Here is a 25,682-nt window from a genome sequence, read left to right as displayed (position 1 = left end):
GGAGCACCTCCTGCCGTCCCTGCCCAGTCGCTGGGAGCCGGGAGGGTTTCTCCCGCGGGTATTGAGGCGTCCCCGGGAGATGCTGTCGGTGGCCATCTGCTGCCACCTCCCGTCCGAAGGGCGATGCCGTGCGGGGAGGGACCGCGGGCGCCCGGCGCTGCTGCGCGGTGCATGGGGCAGCAGATGGGGATGCCACCTCCAGCCTTCAGGTACAGGATTGCTGTCTCCTTGAGGTTCTGGCAGTGGTGCCTATGCCTACAAGGTCTGCGAGGATCTCAGCCAATCCTGGGTGCTACTGCCGGCTGCTGACCTGTCTCACCTCTCTTTTTTCCTATCTCCACTGTGCAATGACCTCGTTTCTTTTCACAGTTTGATCTTTCTGGGTATCTTGGCCACTCAGATCCCCCAGCCAAAGAATGACCAATACCAACAGCTTGGAGGCACCTGGCCAGCAGCAATATCAGGAGGTGAGCTGGCTTGCTTCCCTCTGGCAGAGCAGCGGTGGGAAGCAGGGGCAGGGCTCCTCTCCCTTTTCCCCCTTGCTGCAGTTCACAGCAGCTCCCAGCTCCACTGGCCTTCCCAGTCAGCTCTGGACTGCTTGGCTGGGGCCTGGACACCAGAGCAGGGTGTGCCACACTCCTGTGCCAGAGCTGCTTGCTGGCACCCAGGCTCTGGCCAGCCCACAGTGATTTGCTAGCACTAGCCACTAGTAGTTGCTTTTTAATTTGGATCCCTGTGCCTCCTCTCTGTTTTGGGGGGAGGGCAAGGGTTATTCTTTGTCTCTGCTTGCTTTTACTTCTTTGGCTTGTTCTCTAATAGCTATTGCAGCTTCCCCTGCTGCCTGTGGTGACTACAAATTTGAGCTGAATTAATCCCAGACAGAGGCTCAATCTGAGGCAAACTTTCCTTCCGAAATGTTCAGTCTGAAAAGACATGAAAGCAGGATGGGCTGGCCACCTACCTTCCCTGTTTTGGTCTCATCCAGGGCAAAGGTTTGTTCTCTCCCTTCAAGCGGGACTGAGAGGCCCTTGGTGCTGTGCTGGGCACTGACCAGGCACACATGGAAGGGAGAGTCTGTCTGCCAGACCTCAGTGAGCAGACAAACAAAGCAGCAGCGTGGCTGGCACTCACAGGTTTTGCTTGCCGCGCTGGAAGCAGCCCTTGGTTGCAGCAGTGGTGTTGCTTCTCCTTCCCCAGCTGGCCCAGCCTGCTGGCACTGCTCAGACCCTCAACCTGTCCTTGTGCAACCCTGTGCTGGCCATGTCTCATCCTGTTCAGTTATCCCTCTCCATTTCTCCTAGAAGCATCAAGATTTCAGCTTTGGTTTCTCCTTGTTTCCTTTCTCAAGGAGTCTTATTTCGTGGCGTCCTGCCCTTTTGTGCTGAGGTTTGTTTTCCTGCTGCCTGGCTGAGGTCAGCATCTGTTCCCACAGTCCCTGCCCAAGGGGCTCTCTGATACCTGATAACACAGTTGCAGGCCAGAGAGCCTCTCTGATAACAGCTGGGTGTTAGATCCCCAAGCAGACACTCCTAAATCAAATATAAGGAAACCAATTGCTTTCTTCTTTATTTCTGGGTCTATGTATGCAAGTATTCCCCATTAAGAAAGAGGTACAGATATCTCATGGTGGGGATCATGACAGCAGCCCCCCTCCACAAGGAGCCCTATGGTTGGTGCTCCTGGCAAGAGCTTTTCCTCTGAATTCGGGTGCTGCTTCTTCCTTGACCAGAGACTAGCAAAGAAGTCCTTCCAACCCCATGCCTGTGACAGGTAAAAATCCTCTGAGCTGTTTTCCTGTGGGATGTTTGGGGGTTTCTTTTTGGGTTTTTGTGGTGTTGTTGTTGTTGTTTTTTTGGGTTTTTTTGTTTGTTTTTTTTTTTTGCTGTGGATCTCCCAGCACTGTCATATTTCTAAAGAGGCTGAAATGCCAGAGCAAAAGCACAGAAAGCCCCTGCATCCCTCTGCCACAGTGCTGTGCTGAGCATGTTGCTGTGCCATGCAACAAGCCTTTTCTTTGGAATTCATAGATAATTGCTAGCCCTGTCAAGGGCCATTCATTTTAGTAGTGTAAAAATCACTATGGTTTTATTTCAAGCTTGAGAAACCACTTTGTCAGACTGGGCAAATTCTACCAAACCAGTATGCGGGCTGTGGGCACAGCTGGAGTTAAACAGAAAGAGCCCAGTTCCACAAATACCAAAGCTTTTCTTACTTGGTTTAAAACAGGGAAACAAAGTAAACAAGGGAAGGAAGGGCTGGGGAAGTGGGGAGAAAGGAAGAGGTGAAAACTTCCTCCTTTCTGCTGAAACTGTTTTTACCTCTTCATTCCAGAGAGATTTTCTGACATATGGGGTTTTAAAAGTTTGTTTGCTCTGCCTGCTTGGTTATTTACTGCTGTGAGAGTCTGTGCTGCCTTTGCTGGCGTGCTCAGTCTTTCAGGGAATATGACAGAGTGCAAGGCTGTTTACTTATTTCTACTAGCACTTATTTAGCAGTGAAGTTGTTTTCTGATCCAGGTTTTGCCAGGAACCAGAAAATGTCACAGGAACACGGGGGTGGTGGGGATCTTAAGGGAGAACTTTTGCCTCTTCTAGGCAGCATAACTTCCATTATATGCTTTGCTATCACTGGTGTATTTGGCTCATGGTAGAGGGGAAAGTTTTTATTCCTGAGTTTTTTCCACGTGGAGAAACAGAGGACTTTGCAGAGAAGGGAAGGTGAGGGAGGTGTTTGTTAAAAGGCCATGCAGAGCATCTATGGGAGAGCCAAAGTCAGACAGGACTTGTCTGGTTCCCTTACCCCTGCTCTGTGAACATCCACCATCCTTACATGTACCCTCCATCAGCTTCTCTTTTCTGACCTGGCCCAAGTGAAGGCAGGCTGTGTGCTGTCCCAGGGCTGGTTCTAGCACAGCTGTGTGCCATGGAGGGCCTGAGGAGTTACTGGATGAGCCTGATCTTTGCCATCAGCTTTGGGCTAGCCCAGCTGGAAACGTGCATTCATAGACAAGCTGACTGCTGCTCTTGTAGAAGTTCATGACTCTTACTAAGTTTCATTTTCCTTTTGCCATGTTTCCATAGGGATGCAATCATTTCTCAAGGACTGTGAGGTGAATGCATCTTTTCCTTCATCCTCTTAACTTCAGTGCTGGGAAGGTGTGCCTTTGCTGCTGAAGCCTATTGTAGTACACCTGCAGACTAAACAGCAATCTCTGCACAGCTTCAGGCTGGTCCATTGACCCAAGACAAAGAAGTCCGCTCTTCCTTCAGAATGACACTTTGTTTTCTCTGGTTTTTTTCCACAACAGGAAGAATGAATGACACTTTATTTTATTGAAACCAGAAAGGATGCTGTTGGCCACTTTGCTCAACGTCCTCCTCAGTACTGCCCATGGGGCGCTCTGCTTGCTTTCTGGATTGGGTCAATAATATGCCTCTGACCCAGGATTTTTCCAGGTAGTAACCTGATGCTGTCTGAGTAATGCTATCCTACAATTAGTCTGAAAAAATGTTCCTTTTTACATATTTCCGTTTTGTCATTTAAGGATTCTAAACCCCAGATCTTCCTTAACTGTCTGTCAAGGAGGCAAAGACTGCTTGCTATGTACTGGAATGTGTCCTTTATGTTTGATATTAACTAACGGGGATGAAATTGCTCTTGTCTCCTGATATTACTGAGTGTTCCTCTTTGGGGGGCTGGATTCCTTCCCAGGAAGGTAGCCACCAGCAAAGGTGAGTTTGTCATTGCTGCAAACTGTCCCTGAAGTAACCCATGCAACTGTGCCAGCACTAACTCCCTTTGTTCAGATTATTTATTGAAGGTGAACTCCTTGAGCATACAGAGCACAGAATGTTTCTGTGAGTACAGAAAAAGACCCCAGAGATGTGCTGGAGGAAAAGTTCTCAGGGTTAAAACCATGTCAGGCACTGCATAGGCTGCAGGCTGCTACCTCCAGCTGATCTTGGCTACTTGGTTCCAGGCAAGGGGCAGCTTCCCTTTTTCTGAAAGATCCTGTTGTTTCCAGTAACTGTGGGAAGAATTACTGTTGTTTATGGTTTAGAAAGTACAGAGTGAGAACTGGGATACTTGGCCCTCTGTGCCTCGCTATTCCTTTCCATAAAGTGTGGGCAACAATATTTTACCATCTTCAGGGGGACATTTGCAAGCTAATGGACAGAAAGTGCTTAGGAACTCCCCACCTCTGCAGTTGGGACACGTTGGCAATCTGCCCAATAGCTTTTAGATGTGCCTTACCTAAGCAACAACGAGCGACAAAGGACATAAACACTTTGTCTCTAAAGTGCTGGGCTGCTCCCTGCATGCTGTGTGTCTGTGGGCAGTGCTGCTCCTTCATTCCGTGTTGGAGTAAGCCTTCTTACTCCTCTTAAGAGAAGCCTTCTCCTCCCTCTGTTCCAGGTTGCACAGAAGCTGCCTGCAATTTTGCTGGCAGAACTGCTTTTTTAGCCAAATGAAAGGTTCCTGTGTTTTGGCATCACCATTAACTCAGAGAAAGTTTGGCTAACGAGCTGTGGTGCCTGCAGGCCCCTGAAGGCCAACATGCTTCTGCAAGCCCCAGAGTGGGACAGTGCCTGCTACCTCCAGCCTCTTGCCTGAATGCTGACTTTTTTATGGCATTGTCCTTATGCTCTCTGCTCTAGACATGCTCTCTGCTCTAGACACTCTCTGTGTGGCTCTAGACACACAGAACTAGCCCTCTGTCATCTCTGTTTCTCTGGATATTTTATGCTGTGAGACTGGGAGCAGAATGCAACCCTGAAGGCTTTCAGCAGTGTTAACTTGCCCTCATTGCTAGTGTATGAGAAAACTGCCATGCTGTCTCTTCATTGATATCTTCCCTGGATTTTTGCTGGTGAGAGGCTTCTCTGATCTCTTTCACTAAATGACACAACCTAGAGCAAACTTAGCAGAAAAGGGTCTCTTGGTTTTAAAACCAGAGTAATCTTTAGGAAAGGAATAACTTAGATCTTTGATGGTCCAAAAGGCCTGGAAACTGAGGCGTGCAGGAGAAATCCAGTTCAAATAGTGGAAACATGAAGAGAAAAGCATTAGTGTCAATCTTAGGTTAATTGGAAAATATTCAAAGGACTTTGCTTAATTTTGAGGTTAGAACTTCCCTGGGGTTCTATGAAAAGAATGTAACACTGGCAGCTCTTCTGAAATAAGTAGGAGTGAGCTGCAAAGCAGAGAAATTTTAGAGGGGATGTGACCTCCTCCTGGCTGGCTGGATGGGCAGCAGGAAAGTGAAGATGAGAATGTTATGCAATTGCTCTTGCTTCAAGAGCAGTCTCTGGTGTGACATAAGTGGATAGGTATGAAGACACCGTTTTGAAAGCAGATCTCCTGTTCATCCTGGTACCCAACATCAAAGATGAGGTTTCCCAGCTCCAAGCTCTCTCTGAATGTACACATGCCCATGGGAAGCACCAGACACATCAGGTGTGTTGTGACTCCACTGGTCTGTCACAAACACCGCTGGCAGCACTGGTGGTAAGCTGTGCATTGCTCTGCAGTAAAAGACCAGGGTTTTGGATTAACTGTATTCTCTTGTTAAGGCCATCCCTTTTTTTGTCATCTTTTGTTTTTCTTTTTTGCTGAAACATAAAGTGTTTCAGGGCAGGGAGTGTCTTAGCTTACATTTATAGAGTATTCTGCAGAACAGGAATCTGCCCATGGTACGGGGGACTCTTGGCACTGCTGGTTGTAACCTGTGGGCACGGGAGGGTGGAGGGACTCACCTGGCAAGTTTGGAGCCTGCAGAGCCAGTTCAGCTCAGGGAGTCACACAGGGTAGACTCTGGGGCTCTGTGCAATGAGAAGGGAGCAATAGAGCAATCAGCTAATCTGTCCTTCTCCCTGTGCCTTGTGCCAGGGTAATTCTAGCTGGGCACTCAGCTATACCATTTACAGTAGGGCAGCACAAGTAGATGAACACTTGCCATCATACTGGCCAAGAAGACATTTGAGAGAAGCTCTTTAGCCAGGGAAAAGTTGGAGGAGCCTATTGAGACAGGAGGCAGACTCACTTTCCTAACCTGCTTTTGAAGAAAAGGAAATTCTCCAGGATTGTGAGGCTCTTCCCCACTGTCTTGCCTCAGAAGCATTTCAAGCCTTGGGGAGCCTGAAGACTGGTAACCATGTTCAGGGTGCAGTGTTTAGCCACATACCCAGATTCATGACATTGGTGGTGCAGTGATGGGAGTAGGGCCCAGAATAGCCAACAGTGCCTGGGAAGTGAGCACAGCACCAGCCTGAGCAGGACCTCCAGCAGACCTCTTGGAAGAGAGAATCCTGCAGGACTCTTACAAAGAGCAGAAGTGTTCCTCAACCCTTTTGGCCTGTGTGCCAGTTCTGCTGATTGAAAAATCACTTCTATTGATTGGAGAACTCTCTCCTCCTTCTAGCAGTTTGAATCACAGAATAAGGAAAGCGTGTGTCAGGCCTCTCTTGGGTTTTTTTTTCTTCCCCACTTTGAAGGCTGAAATGGGCTGCTCTAGTTTGATCAACTCTGTAAGTGAAGCCACCAAAATCTGCATGGTTCCCCTTCTGCCCAAAGTGGGGACCTCTGTTCTACCCCCAGAAAGGTACCCAGTCCTGGGCTGCAGACACTCAGGGATACAATCCATCACTTCACTTGTGTTGACCCTTCCCACCCAGCCCCAAGGTAATGATGCAGGTTTTGTTTCCTTTCTGAATTTGTCTGGCTGGTTCAGGCTCCTAGCTCTCACTTTTTGCTCTGCATTTTACCTGTGGCTTTGAGTGCACTGTAGTAACAAATACTTTTCCATCCCGAGGGAACCAGGCTGTCATGAAGCTGTTCATTGACCTTCTCATTTTGCTCCTAGAGTGCTTAGAAGGCTCTCAGAATATTCATTATTGGTGTTGTGTAGTGGTCACAGTGCACTCCAAGAGTCAACAATATATTGTAAAAATGCCAAAAGCCGACACCTGTGTAGACCTGCCCCTTCTGGCCAACAGAAAAGTAACCTCTAGAGAATTTTTACCTCGTACTGACTGCTTTCTCCTGTGTCATCAATAGCTCTTTCAACTTAGGTTCAATGCAATTGAAGACTGTATAAAACATAGAAGAGAAAATTCTGGAGGAAAAACTCCAACCTTACATGTTATCTATAATTATAGACTGGGCATTGTATTTATCGTCTTAGACTGAGTAAAATTTTATGTTACTAGAGAGTAGTATCCCTTCTTTAGGAAGATAACTGATTCTCTGGTGGAATAAATTGTCATGTACAGCCAGTGAAAGCAGAGTTGGAAATTTTTTATGTATTTCAACTCTGCAGTGTGCAGGGTCTGAGCCCCTAGATTTGTTGTTACCAGTTTCTTGTGTTAATACTGAAGTAGATGAGCTGCTTGGGAAGTCTGGGTGACCAAAACAACACAGAGGGAAGGTGTCCCTACCCTCCGATGGAATCATAGTCCAGAGGGAATCAAAATCAATGTAAGCTTCAGTTTGGAGTGATGCACTTTAACAAAATGTGTTGAAAACTTCCATTACATAAATGTCCATGACCAGTTTTGCAAAAGATGCAAAAGAGAGACAATGAGTCAAAGCCAAGCACGTTCTCTGTGCCTTGGAAATGAATTGCCTCCAGTGAGCCCTCCTAGGAAGTTCAGGCTGTTTACCATATGGAAGTTACTATGGCCTTATCTTTGTGTTTCTGCATCTGTGGTTAGGAACCATTCCAGCTGTACCAGTGCAGCTGTGCTGAGCTGCTCTTTGCCTGAAACCTGGCTGAGTTCAACTTGCGTTCATCCCTGCAGTGTTGAACTGGGTGGTGTGCGCTGCTCCCGGCCACTGTGCCTCGTTTGGTTCCTTGCTAAATGCAGGTTGAGGCCTCCTATTCCTTGGTTTAGTCTGGGTGTACACAAAAGGATAAATGACTATGGGACTTGGAAAGGTAGTGGGAAGATGTATGGTTAAAACAGTGTTTTGGTTTTCCTGGTTGCTTTTTCTTGTTCAAGTGAAATCTGGATTGGTTTAGATTTGGGTCTGACATTATTAGAGTTGCCAAAAGCAGCATACAGGTTTGGATGATACTCTGGACAAACTTCTAGAAGTCCAGGCATACTTAGAAGACTTATAAACTTGTTGCCTGAGTATTTTACAAACTCTTGAATAACCTTCACCACAGTATTCAACCTTTCTGAACTTGGAGAACAGCACTAGTCTCCTATGAGCTGAGTGGTGCAGGTTGAGATTCAGCTAATATTTGTAGAAGAGTAGGAGTTCTTTAGAGGTATAAGAAGCTTAGCTAATGTTTGCAGAACACTTTGAGGTCTTGGGATAGATACTGTTACCAAAGGGTGAAGTGGTATTCACATGTTCTGTCATGTCTGTGTTGTTTACAAATAGAATAGAATGATGTTTTGAAGGTCAGGGACCTTGAGAACAATAGTGGGTTTGAAGCACTCATTTATTTTTACCAAGTTCAGATGCCTGGCATACACTAGCATTTCATTTATATAAAGGATCTGATCAAACATTTTGGTTGTTTAGAGGAGTTGTTTTGCTTATTTTCAGGCTGTTGAAATGTCAGATGGCAAAAACAAGCAAGACTTCCAGATGGAGCAACTGGAAGAAAAACACAACAAAGATGGTAGTGGGAAAGCTTCAGACTCACACTTGATTGGGAGTCCCATGCTTGGGGTTGGGAGTCCCCACCTGTGGCTTCAAAACCCACTCTCTGTGCAAGGCCTTGTGCAAAGCAGCATCCCATGAGGAAGTTCTTCATTAGTACGGTAAGCAAAGCCAGTAGCAGTTTATTTTCACTGTTCGTTAGTCCATCCATGCTGGGAATTATTTGGGAGCTGCAATCTCATCTGGAATGCTCAGCTTTTATATGGCCAAGAAAATAATAAGCACTCTGCTTTAACGACCCCAAATCCGAATTGAAGTTTCACGACTTACATTAATAGGGCAAAAAAGTGCCCAGTTGTTTGATCTCATTCACTGGCATTCATGCTGTCATTTGCAGCAGCACATCGATCTCAGTCTTCCTAACTTCTAGTGAGGATACAGACTAAATCTATGTTTGAGTAATGTCGGAAGGTGGGTGATATAATAAATGCTGTAAAATCCCTGGTCATAGATGGAGAAGTAAAAGCTGCTAAAAAGATCTATCCAATCAGACAGATCATTTAACACAAAAAAATTGCCTCCCTTCTTCTCTACGGCCAGCTTTCTTGAAGACAAAGGGAGGCATAATTTGTACTGGCAAAGCTAATCCTGATTTATAATCAAAGTAAACAGTTGGCGCAAATTGCAGCTTTTGTTTGTTTACACTTGAAGCTGTGCTAGTCACTGAGGGCTGGAGTTACAGCAAATTCCTAACGTATGCTGCCATCTAATTTGTAATATTGGTGCTGGCTTATGCCCTAATGTTTTGGAAGCAGAGTACAGTAGAGGAGCCTGAAATTACCTTGCAGTGACCAACTGAAACACCTTCTTTGGTGGTGGTGATTGTAATATAGGAATTACAAAGATGGCATGAGGATGTGCTTGATCAATCACTACTGTTTATTGTGCCAATCAATTATTTTAGGGACTTAATTCTAAGTGCCTTAAACTCTTCCTACCTTCACTGAGGCAGAAGCTGCTAAGCACCTTGCATGGCTGTGTCCTTAGTTTCTGTGCCAGGCTAAGGAATGGGCAGAGAGGCTTTCAGGAAGGAAAGATGCTGCATTGACAGTCACTAATCTGTGACACAGCGTGAACGCGATCTTTAGTTCTGTTGGAGACTGCTGTTCCAAAACACTACCTCAGGAGAGCCATGCTCATCAGTAGAGATATTCTACTGTAAGATATAAGCTGCCATCAGTGTCTGTCCATTAGCTGCTGTACCCAAAAGACAAAGGGGAGGCGGAAATAATTATCCCTGAATTTGACAGTTCAGAACATGTGATGTAGAGAGGAACAGAGTTAAACCCGTGGGATTGGTGCTGCCTAATTAATGGCTCTTTCTTGCCATAGCCTGTACTGTGCTGTGAGCAGCACACTCTAAGGCAAGTTCCCTATGGTTAGGTTTGGATCTCACCAATTCAGGCTTGCCACATACTCCCAAAAACTAGTCAGAAGATTTCAGCCACATAATACTCTAGGTGAGTCAAATAACAGCAATGTATGAAATCAGGCATATAGGCACACTCATAACTGAGCTTTCATTTTAGAGGTTAGTATTCAGTTGGTTAAAACCCCAAGTGTAACGATTATGCGAGAAAGTCATCATTTACTGGCTTTGAATTCCAATGGTGGGAGGCAGATCAGAGGTGATTTGGTATAAAGGTATAGACAGTAACTTGCAGAACAGAGTCCTACTTGCTGAGCAGAAAAAAAATCTGACTTTGTTAATTACAGTCCTTTCTGTCTTTATCCTTTGCTTTGCATTTTTCTGTGGAAGGCAACTTTATCTCCTCTGAGGAAGACATCAATACGGTCAAATTAGAGCTGTGCAGGAGGAATGTTAGGGAGGCTGAGATAATCTAAAATGCCCCTTGTTCTGTGTTTTGCTACCGGCATGAGGAGACAGTAATGCTGAAACTTGTTGGCTTTCTAGGTAGAGGAACGTGTGAGGTCTGAGGCCTTTACACACTTTTTATATCTCAGGAGAGACAAGCAGTAGCTCCATGCTTTCTTTCCCCTCCAGCTCTGCCTTTTGTGTCAGCTATTGATACTAATGCTTCATGCAGAATCAGCGAGGTTTTATGAACTTTAATTTTTTTTTTTTTAATTTAGCATTGCTCTAAATTCAATGTAGTTACAGGAAACCTACTGAAATAACACACACACAACAAGGAATCAACTTAAGGTAGAAATTTATAATCCAGCAGATGACTGTAATAATCTGTGAGGGTTTCTGTGCTTCCACCTCAGGTTCTCTTGTAATAATTCAAGATCTTTGAGATTGCTTTAGTAATTTTCAATGCTTTGTTTTTGGTGACTGAAATATTGCTTGCTCAGAGCTAATTGCTCTTTCCCTGTCCTGAATTCTCTGACAGAATGTCAGTGAGGATGTCATGGCTGCCTTATTGCCATCTACATGAAATGTGTGGAGACACAGAATTTTAAAAAAATTTATTATTTTTTTTTAATTTGTTTTAGCCAGATAGAAGATAGGTGAAGGGCTGTCTGAGTAATTTTTTTGGCTGCTATGAAGTACAGGATGTAAAGGAAGCTCCTGTTAATGGCTTTCTATGAAGGCACCACCTACCCATTTAACTGATGACCTGGAAATCAAGCTGAAGCAGTTATATTTTAGCTGTAGTCTTTTATTGTCAGGTTTACTTTACTGTTCTTTTGCAATGTTCCCTGATTTTAGCCAGGAGTGTTTGACCAAGCCATGGAAGGTCTGTGTTGTCAAGAGTACAGAGAAAACTACTCCAGCTCTTGGGATTTGACTGAGAGACCATGAAGGTTCTTGTGGGGTCAGGCTATGGTGGTGGGCTGCTGGAAAGAAGCCTTGTCCAGACTGGGAGAGGTGCAGCAGAGTGGTGCACATGAGCTTTGTGCACTCAGGACAGGTGCCCAAACACCTGGACTGTGCTGGCCTCAGTGCCAGCATTGCTTCACATGTAGCTGGTATTTGGCCTAGCTCATCTAGAGGCATGTGTATATTTAGAATGCAGACCTATTTCTAATAATAATCTTTCTGAAGTGATTGCTAGATAAGTCAATTATCTCACTCCTCTTAGAATGGTAGCTATTAATTACTTGAGTTATAGGCACAGAGCAAAGATGATCAAAGCAGATGATGCAATGGGATACTGAAATCCAGAGCGGTTTAATACTGATGATGTCTGTTCACTGTTTCTGAAATTCTTTGAGGATGGGTGATATGTAATGTTTCTAATTGATTATATTAGCAAGAGTGTTATCTGGAGGGCACTTGATGGGAATTCAGGATATCTCACCCTGTTTCTTGGTATTTCATTGGCCAGCTGAGCAAGTTAATTCCTCTTCCTGTGCCTTAGTTATCCCACTATTAAAATGCAGATAATCAGTCATAGAACTGAGATAATTATACTGCCCTTTCTGAAAAGCTCTCGGACATTTACTGATTACAAATTCTGGCTGCATTTTTTAAGTTATTACTATTTTCTTTGTTTAGATAGTAGTAATAACAGACATCCAACATCAGTGGATCTGATTTGTTCCTAGCAGGCAAGGGGAGATGGGAACTTGAATCATTATTGGTTTCACTTTAAAGGTCTGTGCTATTTCTTTAAAGGAAAAGATAAAGGTTGATGCCAGAGCTCTTCTTTTTGCTGTAACTTGATGCTTCTCTGCAGTGCCTATTTCGAGTTAAGAGAATCCTAGCATTTGGCAAATGACAACTCTTCAGTCTAATAGGCGGCACAGCACGCTCGTCTGGGAGTGTAAATGTTCTGAACTTAAGAGTCTTTGCAGGTGGCACCCTCAATTTAGCAGAGACAAGAATAACATCTATTGCCATTCCTGTCAATTCTTGTGTCTCACAAAGCCATTTGAAAATGTAGAAGTAGATCATGGAGGATCAGGTTTAAGTGCTTTGGAAACCCATTGTGTACAAAATAGCTGAATATCAGCCTGAGGTGTCAGCCAGAAAGTGACATCCATTGAGAAAAGGCCTTTTTAAATTTTTTCTTCTTTCTTACGTACTATTTCCCTTCTTGGTACTTTCTGAAAAACTTGTCATGTTCCTATTTGACATGCTAAGGAGGAGAAGAAAAGAAGTTCCTTCCTAATCTTGAGTTATTGGAGATTAATATGTCTGGAAGGAAAGTGACCATTTATACCAGTAAGAGAATGGAGAGCTGCTGGTGGAGCCAACACCACTGATAGAGAACTGGCATTGATATACTCACAGGTTATTCAAGGTGCCTGAAAAGACTGTTGAAAGGAGGAGATACTTTAGGTCAGAATTACTGCAAGGTATCCATTTCCATCACAAAGTTTGGGCAGTGAATGCTTCCCACTGTTTTCTAAGATTGAATCTGACCTCAGGACCAATCCATTTTGCAGCTGATCTGTTACTCAGGCCAAGTCCATAACCAAAAATAATTTTCTGCTTTTGTAGGAAGGGACACTTCACATAAGAAGCATCAACTGATCTTGTTGGAGCAGGAAAGGCAGAAAAGAGGAAAAGAGATTCAGTAAATGGCTTTCCAATCACTGACAGCTTTCCCACTTGGGGAGGCTGGACTTGCTAAAACAGTATTAAAATCTTTCAACCCAGCCTTACTATATGATCAGACAGCCTTCTTTCCAGGTGTCACTGAAACACCTTGTTGCTAAATCCCAGGCTGAAGGTGCTAAGTCTGCATTTTATGTGGTGCCGGCTGCAAGAAGCCAAAACTGATGCTGTATTTCCAAGTGCTGGGTGATGTTCACACAAGTCCTGAGCCTTACTCAGTCCCTTCGCCAAAGAATTTGTGACTGGAACCATCAGACAAAGTGGGGATGACAAAGGTCTTTTCCCAAAGGCAGTTTTTAGCTGGTATGGGCACAGAGGAAGCTGCTCTCAAAAATATTACTATTATCCAGTTGATGTGGAGAGCACAGTGAATATATCCAGGTTTCTACAACTACTGATTTGACCATTTGGCAACAGAAAGATACACTGTCAATAGGCTTCTTCCACTTCTTTTGGGAACACAGTATCCTCAGCTCAGTCATCTCTTCAACTATCTTCTCCCCAGGATGTATAAAATTGTACCAGATAGGCCCTGACATGCAGGGAGTTTCTGGTAGCAAATAGGAATCCAGATCTGTAGAGTCCTCCAATACAAGGACTAGTTTTCTGCTCTCTTGCTTGGAATATTGTCCCTGACACTGTTTTGCCTCCTGCTTTTATTTCTTGCCCTTCTTTGCTGTCAACTCCTCTTCATTCTTCCTGGACTAGAGGTAATACCTCCTTTTAGCAGCAATACTCATGTCAGCACTTGTCTGGCCTTGCAGTCGCGTATATTTGCTTTCATTTTCAAATAGACCATCTAGCAAAGGAGGATGGCACAGAGCAGATGCAGTGGGACCTGCTCCTCCGTATGTGAAGTTCCTAGGGATGTCAGGCTTGCTTATGTGACCATTCTCCCATTGGGACAGGCTGCTGCCACCTTCCAGGCTGGTCCTGCACTTCAGCACATCTTCACAACATGAAACAGCGTGGCTTTCAAGCCAGTTCAGCTGAAGGTTGTGATTTGTGTAAGGTTTGAAAATATTTGGGGGATGTACCCTTATAAAGAGTAGTTGTTCATTAGATGTTAATGCCTTAATTTCTGCCCATAGACAGAAATTTTTGTGCCTACCAAATGAAGGTAGTGCCCATGCAACTTTCACTGAGACACTTTGGGACCCAGGAGCTTTCAAGATTTTCTATGTTGGCAAATACTGGGGAATCAGGATACATGAAAATACATTATTGTAGCCCACAAGTTCACTGACAAATTAATTTCTTTTGAGACTTCAAAATATTGCCTCCTTCCCCAAACACTGAAACTTGAAATATTCATTTCTTCTTTGGAGAATGAACTCTGTGATCAGCAAGCTCATTGTCCAAGAGTATCTTCACTAAGTGACAATACCCAAATAATCAGTTCATAATAAAATCAAACTAGTTTGACACTGCAACTTCTAAATACCATTGGAAAATAACTTTCAGAACTACAGCTGAGTAACTGATTCTCTGGGAATGTTCATCTGAGAGGGACCAAAGTGCTTCCCAGATCTTGCATAGATCCTAGCATTTAGGTGCTGTACTTGCAATTCTGAAAAGTGCTACTATTTGGGAGGATAATTTCACAAAAGGCCTTGAAATAATTTAAAAACAGAATATACTTTACATGTGAAAATGTTAAGGCTATTAGTTAAGGCTTCTAAGTAACACCGACACTATCACAGCTGTTAATATTGAGTCCATTTCGTTGTTGCCTTGGAGCTCTTTACAATACAATCCAGCTTAATTAATGAGTGCAATTCTGTGTTATTAGTTACCCCAAATCAGCTGGAAAAGCTGTTGGCTTTTATTTCTGAAATGGAACTGAATATGCTTGATTTCCAGTGATGGGAACGAAGAATCATTCTGTCAATTCCCTTCCTGCCAGCTGATGCCAGGGTCAGAGAAGTAGGTCACACCTTTCTGGTTTTGAGATGGAGCAATACTTATTTTAGACCAATTTGCTCTGAGCACAGAGCTCATCTGCTGGGTTGAACCAGGGCATTGTTGCTTTCTCTAGTGCATTGTTCTGTTCTCCCGCTAATTATCTCCAAATGTTTCTTATGCCTGGAACACAGTAGTAGTGATGAATAATGGGCTCTCTTCTCTTAACCCTTTGACCCCTAATTTGGCTTTCCACTCCCACCTAGATGCTTTCACTTTCCTGCCTCCACCAGCGCTGTGTTAGTCTGACACCTGCCTGTATCAGATTTGCTGCCCCATAACCTCCTCTCTTCTGTTCTGCAAATTGAGTAGGAGAGAGCAGGAGCATGGTCTTGGTTCCAGCATTTACTGTCAGGATCATGGTGTTTGCTTTGTATATGTGTGTGGATAAAGGGACATCTCACAGCCTTTCAGCCCTGGGAAGGGGAAAAGCCACAGTCACTCCAGACCTTCTGCTTTGGAGATGACCTGCCCAGAAAAGTTGTTCAAACTGTTGATTTGTAGAATTTCTCTTGTTGCAAACTGATTCTAAGAGATTGGGTTTAATTGCTGATCACTTGGGATAAATAGTAGTGCCTCTCAGATGTGGCTTCCTTATGAAGGGTAGGCTGCAGACATTAGACAGATCACATGTGAGCAGACAGATGAGAACTGAAGCCTGAATAAAGCAGTGGGAGACATCTGTGGGTTCCTACAGGTGGCTGAGGTTAGTGAGAGGAAGGAGAGGGGAGACTTGCTGCAGATAAGTCATGGAGGCAATGCTTGGAGGAAATTGGACTAGGGCATATCCTGTCCTACACAATAGTACAATGTCCAAACACATTCTTACTACACTCCTTTACCCCTCAAATCCTTTTGCTTCAATTTGGTGTTATTTTTTTCCAGTAGAAAACTGAGCCGTCAGCCCAGCATGTGGAGCTATTCAAGGCAGGGTGTAGTCCCCTTGGGAGGGGACCTTTGGGGGCCAGGCAGGTGTAGTCCCCTAGGGCAGCACTCCCATTTCAGTGCAGCAGGCCATTGTGCCCTGGCTGGTGCAGTGTGCCATGCCTGTGCTGCCTCCCAGAGTGCTCCCTTGGGTTGCTGGCAACACCTTCCAGCCTTGACAAAACACTCAGAAGCATCTGCAAGCCCTTCCTCCACAGAAGAGCATGAACACTGAGTGCTGTGGGCTTCTGCTTTCTGTCTGCCTCAGTCCTGCACCTTCCCATGCTTCTTGCACAGAGAAATGCCCCAGAGTAATTGCAAAGGCCAACGCAATATCATCACACTTGGCTTGTTTTATAACTGTCCAGTCTTGTAAAGCACTGGCATTTGGTTAGGTTGGAAGCAAATTACAACTGGAATAGCACTGCTCCATGTGTCAGATAGGAAAGGCTGAGCTTTTGTTTTTGTTGGTGCTGTCTGTCCTGCAGCTCACAAGGGCTGGGCTGAGGCTGGTAGTGCTTCAGTGGTATGATGCTTTTGAAAGCCTCTCTGGAAGCTTCAAAACATTGAAACTGACCCACACCTCTTCTCCATCACTCTCACGCATCAGCTCTTGTCCAAGTCTCTTCTCAGCTGGTACCACAGCTCAGGAACCAGCATTCCAGCTGGGGTACAGAATGGTCTGTCTGTTGACCCTGGACAGTTTGGTGTAGATGAGGCTCATGACTTTTTCTTTGTAGAGACAGGTAATGACTGGGCAACAGAAGCTGCCCCATTAGCTGAAGGCCATGTGACAGTCCTCAGAGCTGCTGTCACTGTTGTGTTGACACAGCCTATGAAGTGAATTTGCCAAGGTAGGAGTCAGTGCCTACAGCAGAAAGACAATTCTCTGTGACAAGAACCTTGATATTTGTAGACTGTAATTACACAAAGAGACCATGCTGTTAATCTAGTCTCACCTTCTGCCTCATTCAGATGAGACCTGTACCTGTAATGTCTGCATCAAGGCTAATAATTCACTGTTAAGCTGCAGCACATGTTTTGGGAAGACAGCACATCTTGTTTTAAGAGCTCTAAGGATGGAGAACAAAACTCTCCCCTACATCATTTGTTTAAGTGATAAATTACTGACATTATTGCAAGTTTTAGTTTTTAAATACTTGTATTATTTCCAGCTCGATTTTTTTCCAGCTTTTACTTTGAGCTGCTGGATCTGGTTATAGTTTTGTTTATTATATTTTTGAAGTCCTTTAGCATCTCTCACAGTCCCCCACTGAGAAATGTTAACAGATTTAGATCAAATCACCTCCAAACCTTCTGTTTGGTAAACCAAAGAGGGAGATGGAAAGACTTCAGCAGCCTGATCTTTCTTGCTCTCTGCAACATCTGGAACTGAATATGGGAGGTTGGATCAATCATCTGTTCAGAGCGGCATCTGAGCACCTATTTGGTGATGCTTAAATACATCCTGCTGAAGGTACTTCTTTTACTTCTGGCTGTTTTCTAGACCAAAACCATCTGTGAATATTTTCTACTGCCTAACCCGAAGAACCAAGGCTGTGCCGCCGGGGGCCGGGGCTGGAGCTGCAGGAGAGGTGCGGCACCGCCGGGACCGGGAGCACCGGGCAGCCGCGGCTCCTGCCTCGGAAACGCAACTTGACCATTTCTTACCAGTTTCTTGCAATCGACTTCTTGGCTCCAGTTTTCTGTCGCTTATTTGCTATTGCCCTCTAGTGGAAATAGGGTGGCCGGTGGCTTGGCTTCCCAAGCCCTGTTTTTTCCCATGTCTTATTGCTCTGGGACCATCTTCTTGGTTATATGATGTTGCAATACTGTTGACATGGATTTTAACATTCAGCCTCATTATTCAGTTTTATGCTATGCAGGAAACAAAGATCTGCTCTCTGCAATTGATAACTGTGTTGCTATGTCTGGGAGTAGAACGGACTTCCCTGCTCATCAACGTGCTTTACAAGGGAAACTGCACAAGATGTTGCTGTTTCAGGCTTAAAATAGTTCAGATGTGCAGTCAAAACTCTGAAGTGAACTTTGTGTATGCTGCCAGCACCCACCATCCTGATACATGGAGTGATCTTCTCTAGAAGCAGAAATACTGCCTCTTTACTATTTGTATTTCTATCTGAGGTCTTTGCTTTTATTATAAAGACTGAACTATTTAAAGCACACTCTTTCCAATCAATCATTTCACTTTGTCAGACAAGCCAAACCATTTATTGAGTGATCTTGGCTAATCAGAGTCTGTCTTGTAGAGATCCTAGAAGATGGTTTATTAATGAGACCTAGATTTTTTTTTTCCCCTGGTTGTAATGCAGGGAGATCTTAATAAGCAATGAATTGCTGTGTCTGCAATGACTTTTGAGATGCTTAAAGGGAAAACAATAATACTATGACTAATATGATTGCTCTCCCTACACTGCCATCCGGCGGATGCAAAATTCATTTCCTTCTGTAAATGTGAAGGGAAATTCTCCTACTGATATCACAGCTTGCAAACTTGCACCAAGCTGACTCTCACTTGTAATGCAGTTTCCAGACCAGTGAGGAAAATGTTGGTTATTCTTTAATTTTAGTTGTTTCATATTAGGAAAAGATTTCCAGCCTCTCAATGACAAAAAAACATCCTCTATCTTGTAATGGAAACCTGTCTGGGTCTTGAAAAAGGCCTCTGAAAGCTTCTCAGATCCTCAGGTCTCAGTATCTGGCATGGAGAGTCCAAGCCACTGAGCACTACTACTGTGGCTGGTTTTGGAAAAAATCTGATGTTGATTTTCAGATAATCAGTGTGTAGGCTGTTAATGACAGAGCATAGGGTCAGATGCAGCACTACATTTTTGGTTTGGGGTGGAGAAGTATGGGGGCAAGATTTAACTCTTTGCTTTTTCCCTCCAGGATTGAAGACTGAAATAAATAAAAGAAATTTGTGGTGCTCACAACCTCCTACCTGCTGCTCTGCAAGTGGGACCCCTCACCATGAGATGCTTTTGCAGTGCAGCAAACCTCACTGACCACCACTGACTGTGTTGGATACTTCACTGTTCCAGAGGAATCTGGAGAAGTGAGTACTGGGAATGGATGGAGGCAATGTGAAAGGCTGAGTCCTTCAGCTGAGCACACAGCTGTTAGGGCTCTGTCCTTGCCTGCATCTTGCTGTTTCTGGACCTTATATAAATTATTCCAACAGCTGCAGCAATAAGATTTCCTGTGCTTCTCTGCAGGAGGGCTGTGGAAGTGGAGCAGAGCAGCCATTTCCAGAGAACTGTCCTGGGAGGACCAACTCTGGAATTTTGGCTGCTGCAAGTGAGCCAGGAAATCACCAGGAAGTGATATCCATCCCCTGGAGACACCATGGCCCATGCTGGTCATGGTACCAGTCCTCTTCTGGGAGCCTTGGGTTTTTCTTCAGAGCCCCTCAGCTCTCTGTAGTGTGGGGTATTGGGACCAGGAAGGTCCCAGTCTGGAGGTGGGAAGTCCTGCTGCCTCCCAGGGCTGCCAGCTTGTTCCAGTTCTGAGTCATTCTCTCTCCTGTTTGTTTTTGGTGTTTATTTATTTACCGCCGAGGCGTCAGCCCAGAGCAGGCTGACTGTGCTGAACTCCTTCGGTGGCCTGGTGGCTGCTGCCAGCTCTGTCAAAGCCCTGCAGTGCTGGGAGTGTTTCACCCAGAGCCAAGGGGGAGAGAATCATGTTCCTTTGAGAGCAACACCACCGCAAGCTCACATCAGAAGCGTGCTTGGCTCTAGGTAAAGAGTACAGCAGCACAGGGTAAACTACTTTCACCCTCCCCACAGAGCCCCTGGCTCCCAGATCTGCTCCCTGAACCAGCTGGGGGGTAGAAAAAGGTTAAGAGGCATATCCTTTGCTGTAATTATATCCTGTTGCTGGAGATATTGTGCTCTGCTTAAAGAAATCATCATAATGCAGCCTCCCGGAGAAGGTAATTACTGCGCATCTTCTGAACGGCTGCATGTGAATGTCTGCTCAAGCTGCTGTCAGCAGCAAGTTTCAACACATCTTACATACCAGGCATTTTACAGCCCTAGTTTTATTTGTTTTCATCATCCCTTGCCTTGTGCTTTAGTTTTCATTAATGGACCTGGGGCTTTTTTGTTTGTATTGGTTTTCTTTTCCTCTTTTTATTTCTCTCTCTCTCTTTTTTTTTCTTTTTTTTTTTTTTAAGGAGGCCAGAGTTCATGTCTTTGATGGATCATTTCAGTGGTGGCCACAGCTCTTATTTGCTGTGTTTCCATTGCTCTGTGGCGGTTTGAGGGGGACCATCTGGAAGATGTTGTTTCTGAGCCATTCCCATACGGTAGGATCTGAGTGGGCCCTGGTTTCCTACACTGATCCCAGATAAAATGGACTATACCACCTCTGAAAAAACTTGGTGTCTCTCCACCTCTAGCTTAACTGCACAGATTTAAGCCCGTGAGACAACCTATTTTTCCTGTTGTACTTTTTGAGCTTCTCTCTCATGTTGAAAAAGGGTTGCTTAGGGATGTCAGACCGTTGAGCTTTCTGAAACCCATCACCTCCCTGCCTTGGTTGGCAACCAGTGCGCATGTCACTGTGTGTGGTGGCTAAAGTTCTGGAGGGTCACAGCCTGGTCATTCTGTGCATGGGGATTGCCATGTCTTCAGAGCCTCATCCTTTGGCTTTGCAGGGACATGTGAGCCAAAGAGATGGGGCAATACCAAAGAGCCCTGGTTTGTCACACTAGCAGTGACCCATCTACTTTTTCTTTCTCAAAGGCACTTGTGCTTGCCTTTCCCCAGCACTGTGTGATTTGCCTTCATGTTGTGCGTGTAGGGTCACAATGTGTGATCATGACATCCTGCACTGCTGTACAGACATCCTGTCCATCTCGTGGCCAGCTCAAGGGAGGATTTGAAACTACTCCTTGAATTCCCTCTTTGTGAAAATGGCTGAGGCTTACTTTTTCAATGCTGAAGCTGAATTATCTTAGTACCCTCGCTGATTTATTGTTTGTGGCCAGTCTTTTGTGCATGCTGAGCATCTGCTATGTTGCATCGAGAGGTGGTTCCATCCTGGTGCTGTGTCCATCCCTCTCTGTGATTCTTGGTGAAGCCTGAAAGGCAGTCTGGCTCCTGGAGGATGGAAGGTGCTGTAATAAATGTGAGCTCATAATGTTGTTGTTAAAAATAACAGGAGCTAAATTATAAAGAAAAAAAATCAATCTTATTCAGTCCTAGCCCAAGGGGGAAATGGGCATGAAGGATTGGGCAATCCTTCTGTAAGTTCTTTCTTTAGACTATATTTAAACCACACTGAGAGCCAGATTCTCAGCTGGTGTCAATTGTTATTGACTTCAGTGGAGTGAAGCTGGTTTACACAAGTTGAGGCTGCTAAATGCCAGTATTTGGATTAAGCTGAGGCAGCTGGAATCACTTTTGCAGAAACCTCTAGTGTGATGCTGGTTCAAAAGCTCTGAGCCCTCCTGAGTGCTTGAGCCATCAGTGCTTTTGGGATGTGAATGGCTATGAAAAGACCTTCACTTGGGTCAAAATTTTATCTTAGCTAGGTTCTGCAACTCTGATGTCTGTCATTTTTCTGTAGTCATTGCTTTAGATGGGCTCCTCTGAAAAACTCTGTAAAAACCTTTTTTGTTTGCTACTTCACTGGCATCATCTCCTGTCTAGACACTCTAATTATGAGAACCAGGGAGCATACAGTGTGATGTGTAGATAAACCTGGATAACTCCAAGGCAACCGTGTGCTGCTTCCATCCCTCCCTGACTGCTCTCCAAACTAGTTTTGCCCATTTGTTGTCTGTTCCAATATGAACATTAGCAAAGCGGGGGCTGTACAGTGTCACCTGGGCAATGTTTATTTGAATTTTGCATTCAGAAGCAAATGTTCCGAGCCATAGAAACAGAGAGGCAAACCTCAGATTGGAGTGGGATCTAGCAATAGTGGGTTAGCCTTCCCTACTTTTGTTTTTCAGTATGCCCAAAAACTCTCTTGATTAAATAAACAACCTCCCCTACCACCCCGTCAGCAGAATGCATTAAATCCATAAGCTGATTTGAGTAATTTTTGTGTACTTATATCCACTCTAATTCTCTTCTTATCCATGGACTTGTTTTTTATTTATGCCAGCACAGACTGTATCCAAACTCAAGCTCTATCTATTTCAGCAATTTTTTTTTTTGTGAAAGCATTCAAAGCTGCTGGTTTAAAAGGAGACCATCAAATAATCAATACATATAGAACATTGGAATGCATTTTATTGTTTCAGTTGCTGTCCACAGTATGTCACCTCCAGAAGTGTGTAATGAGAAGAAAAAAACCACTTTTTTTCTATTGCCCTTTTTTAATGTGTCATCTTTCCTGATTCATTACTGTAACTGGTACCAGGGAGAATTGTCTGTAATACTTAGCAAGGCCACTGGGATTCAGACTCTTTCTCAAGTTTCGGCACTTGGAGTGCCACACGGATTTCCATGGGTCTCTGCAGGAACTGGGGCTCATGAGAATAATCTGTTTGCTGTGTTTTGACTCCAAATCAATGTGCTTTGAAGTGATAAGGAGGGATATTTTGTTTGCTTTTTGTTTTCTTGGTAGCAGCTTTTCAAAAGCACCGTATTGATCCATGGGTGAAGTGCCACCACACAGCTCCTTTCCTCCAAGGGAGGCACTTTTTCCACTCCTGGTAGTGATATGGGTGAATGATATGAATGCTCTGGGACGTGCATTTAGGGTCCAGCTGTTTAAAGTCTACATCAAAAATAATCTTTTTATGGGTCCTGGTAATGGAAACATGCCACGAGCATGGATGACTTGAAAGAAATTGATAATAGAGCAGGTTAATGGGTCACTTGGATGAACCTCCCAGCTTTGGGCTCTGATAGAAGCTGTTGAGTTTGAGCTGCACAGTGCTGCCTCTTTGGGAAAATTGCACAGGTTTAATTAGAATCTGTTTCTAAACAAATGGAAAAGCTATCTGAGTACTCTTCTTTCAGTGTAAGCTTGCGGTTTCATCTGAATTCACCTAGGGCACATCAGAGTGTATCTTTGTAAAGAGCTGAATTTGGTGGCTGATCTATTGAAAGAGTGAATCTCCAATCCTGAGCCCCTGAAGTCAAACTCCAGGTGGGATTTCTAGACCAGTCTGTGTGGGGATGTCCTCAGCCTGCATCTAGCCAAATCTGAGACTCCAGATGGAGCTGTGACTCTAGGACTTTTCCCAAAGGAGTCGAGGCCAGATCAGCTCCAGTCCTGTATGGAAGTGGGAGCCCATCTTTCCACTCTCCAGCCTTTTCTACTCTCAGGCTGGTGATTTGTTTTGTGTTGGGTTGTTGACACTTGTTCATATCCCAGAATTCAGTGCATGCCCATGAACCCAAGGAGAAAGGAAGCTCCATATGAGGGAAACATACTTCTTTCCCTTCTTTTTTTTCCCCCCCATCAGTGTATCACCATGTTGCTGTGAATGGGTGCATGGGCATTGTGCTGCAATGGCTTCCTGCACCTGATCCAGCCCATAACCAGTTCTCCCATGTGCCAGGGTGACAGGGCCACATCATCCCTTCTCTGTGTTGATCTTTGGAATGGATGATCTTTTCTACCTTTTGCATTGCACTGCTACTAAACCCGCAGGAGCAGCGGGAAGCTGGTTGGCATTATTCTGTATGAGAGCTGTAGGAAGAGTAGGTTTGTGCTTCCTGCGCTGGTTTGAAGGTAAGGGTGCCAGGCTGGCTATGCACTGAACGTCCCACTATGGTTATTTTACTCCTCTCTTTGCTGGGTGATGTTTCCACAGAATGTACTATGGCAGGCTTTGAACCAATTTGTTGTTCTTTGTTTATGATGAAATTAATTCACTTGTTTTATGTAAATGATCTATGAGATTGTTTACTTTGGCACAGGGATCCATGTGCTTTCTGAGATGCAAGGAATTTAGCTACTGGGAGCTTGTTTAGTTTGTTGCATTTGCAAAACAGATGGTGGAGGGAAAAATGTATGTGTGGGGAGGCTTTAGGACAGGATTTGGTTAATATTTGCTGCCTCTGTAGTTTTCTTTGTTGCTTGCTGGACGAAGAAGGATGGGTTTCCATCACAGGGAGAAGAAACACATAATAACTGATATGTATTTTGCACACAGGGAAAAAGAGATATAATTTGGACTTGAGCTGTCATTTTGTGGGCATCTTTGACAAAGTGGAACTCCCAGTTTCTAGGGCTGGTGGAGATACAGAAGCACCATGGAGGCCTTGTACATTGACTTGGCTCTGTTCTCCTGACTCCTTTGGAGTTCCATGGGCCTCAGCAGAGCTCTGAGGCATCTGTGATAGCATTGCTGTGCTGCTGCAGAGCAAAAGGAGGGAAATCTTCATGAGATGTGTGCCCCAGAACTGGCTGGAGTGGGGTGAGGCCATCCCCATAACACTGGGGTGTCCTTTCAATTAACGCATTTAGGTACAGCTCTCTGCTGAAGTGAGAAATGGATGTTGTCCTCAGTGGAACACTGAAGCAGAGAGTAGAGGAGGCAGGGCCCATTCAAGGTCCCACAGAGGGTGCCTGAAGGAGAATGAGGGCGGATCCCAGCTCTGCTCAGCCAACTATTTGAGCCTCATGTCAGGCGGGTTGTTTTGTAAAAGGCCAAAGTTTCTGTTTTCCAAGGGCCAAATTAGTGCCAAGTTGCAAGGGATGCCTGGGAGCTCTGCCATGTCCATTTGTGGTGGGTTATGCTTGCTGGGCTGTAGGCCATTGGGAGAAATGCCACTTTCCTCTGTACTTCCTAACAGAAATGTTGTCTGTTCTCGTGGGTTCTGCCACTCCACGTTACAGGTTTGGGGGAGGCTTGGCCAAAATCCTCTCAAGCCTTCATGTTCTTGTCTTTGGGTTCGTTACGGGTGGCAAGCAACTCCCTCTTTTCAAGATCCTCACAGGAAGGATCTTGGAGCGATCAGCCCCAATCAAACTTGGCATTTGCTCAGGGCAGGATCATATTCCCCTGCATGCCTCCGTGGATCTGGCAGGCAAAGAATCTGTCATCGTGTCTGATGACCTTGCCTGCAGTGCAAAGTGCCAAGAATGCCCCATGTTTTCTCAGGGTGGGGTGCTGTCCACCACCAATGCCTGGCAAAGCGTGATGGTGGGGTGAGCATGCGCTGGGATTGCTGGGCATTTGCTGGTGGGCTTGGTGGGGGTGGAGCCCACATGCCACCACCTGGTTATTTTGGGCAATGGACTGAGCTGCTGAGCTGGATCTTTCACAGCTTCATCCAATCTTCTGGCCCTACAGAAATATTTCTCGGACACTAATGCTTTGCCTATCTAGGTGTCATGTTTCTGAGAGACCTCTATGCTTCCCAGGATGAGCCCAAGTGTATAGGCTTTTACCTTTCTTCAAATCTCAGAGCTGAAGGGCTGTGGTTAAAGGTGCTTGAGCATTTTGCAAGCCTCCACTGACAGAAGGATGGCTGTCTTGCAGGTCAAACAGTTTTCTGTCTGCTTATTGACCTTGTTTTTACCAAGGCTAAATGGATATTGGTTACAGATGCTGCTGAGGCAAGTGGGGGCTTTATTAGCAACCATTTAACCCTTGTCC

At 44.9% G+C, this 25,682-nt stretch overlaps 1 long non-coding RNA gene across 4 annotated transcripts in view; it reads left to right on the top strand.

Moving 5' to 3' along the window:
- Positions 1-280: 280 nt before the first annotated feature.
- LOC116448992 overlaps positions 281-25,682 on the top strand; it is a 62,415-nt gene continuing 37,013 nt past the window's right edge. For 3 of the 4 annotated variants that reach the window (XR_004242188.1, XR_004242190.1, XR_004242187.1), the window contains exons 1-4: positions 282-467; positions 3,308-3,455; positions 8,560-8,777; positions 19,004-19,169. This is a non-coding gene — a long non-coding RNA (uncharacterized LOC116448992). Of the gene's footprint in view, positions 468-3,307; positions 3,456-3,544; positions 3,732-8,559; positions 8,778-19,003; positions 19,170-25,682 lie in introns of all 4 variants that reach the window. The other variant, XR_004242189.1, reaches the window with a different exon arrangement.

This window comes from Corvus moneduloides, chromosome 10 (genome assembly GCF_009650955.1).
Source record: "Corvus moneduloides isolate bCorMon1 chromosome 10, bCorMon1.pri, whole genome shotgun sequence".
In the NCBI taxonomy this organism is placed as follows: domain Eukaryota; kingdom Metazoa; phylum Chordata; class Aves; order Passeriformes; family Corvidae; genus Corvus; species Corvus moneduloides.
Note: the sequence above shows the minus strand (reverse complement) of the source record. Positions and strands in the feature narration are given on the sequence as shown.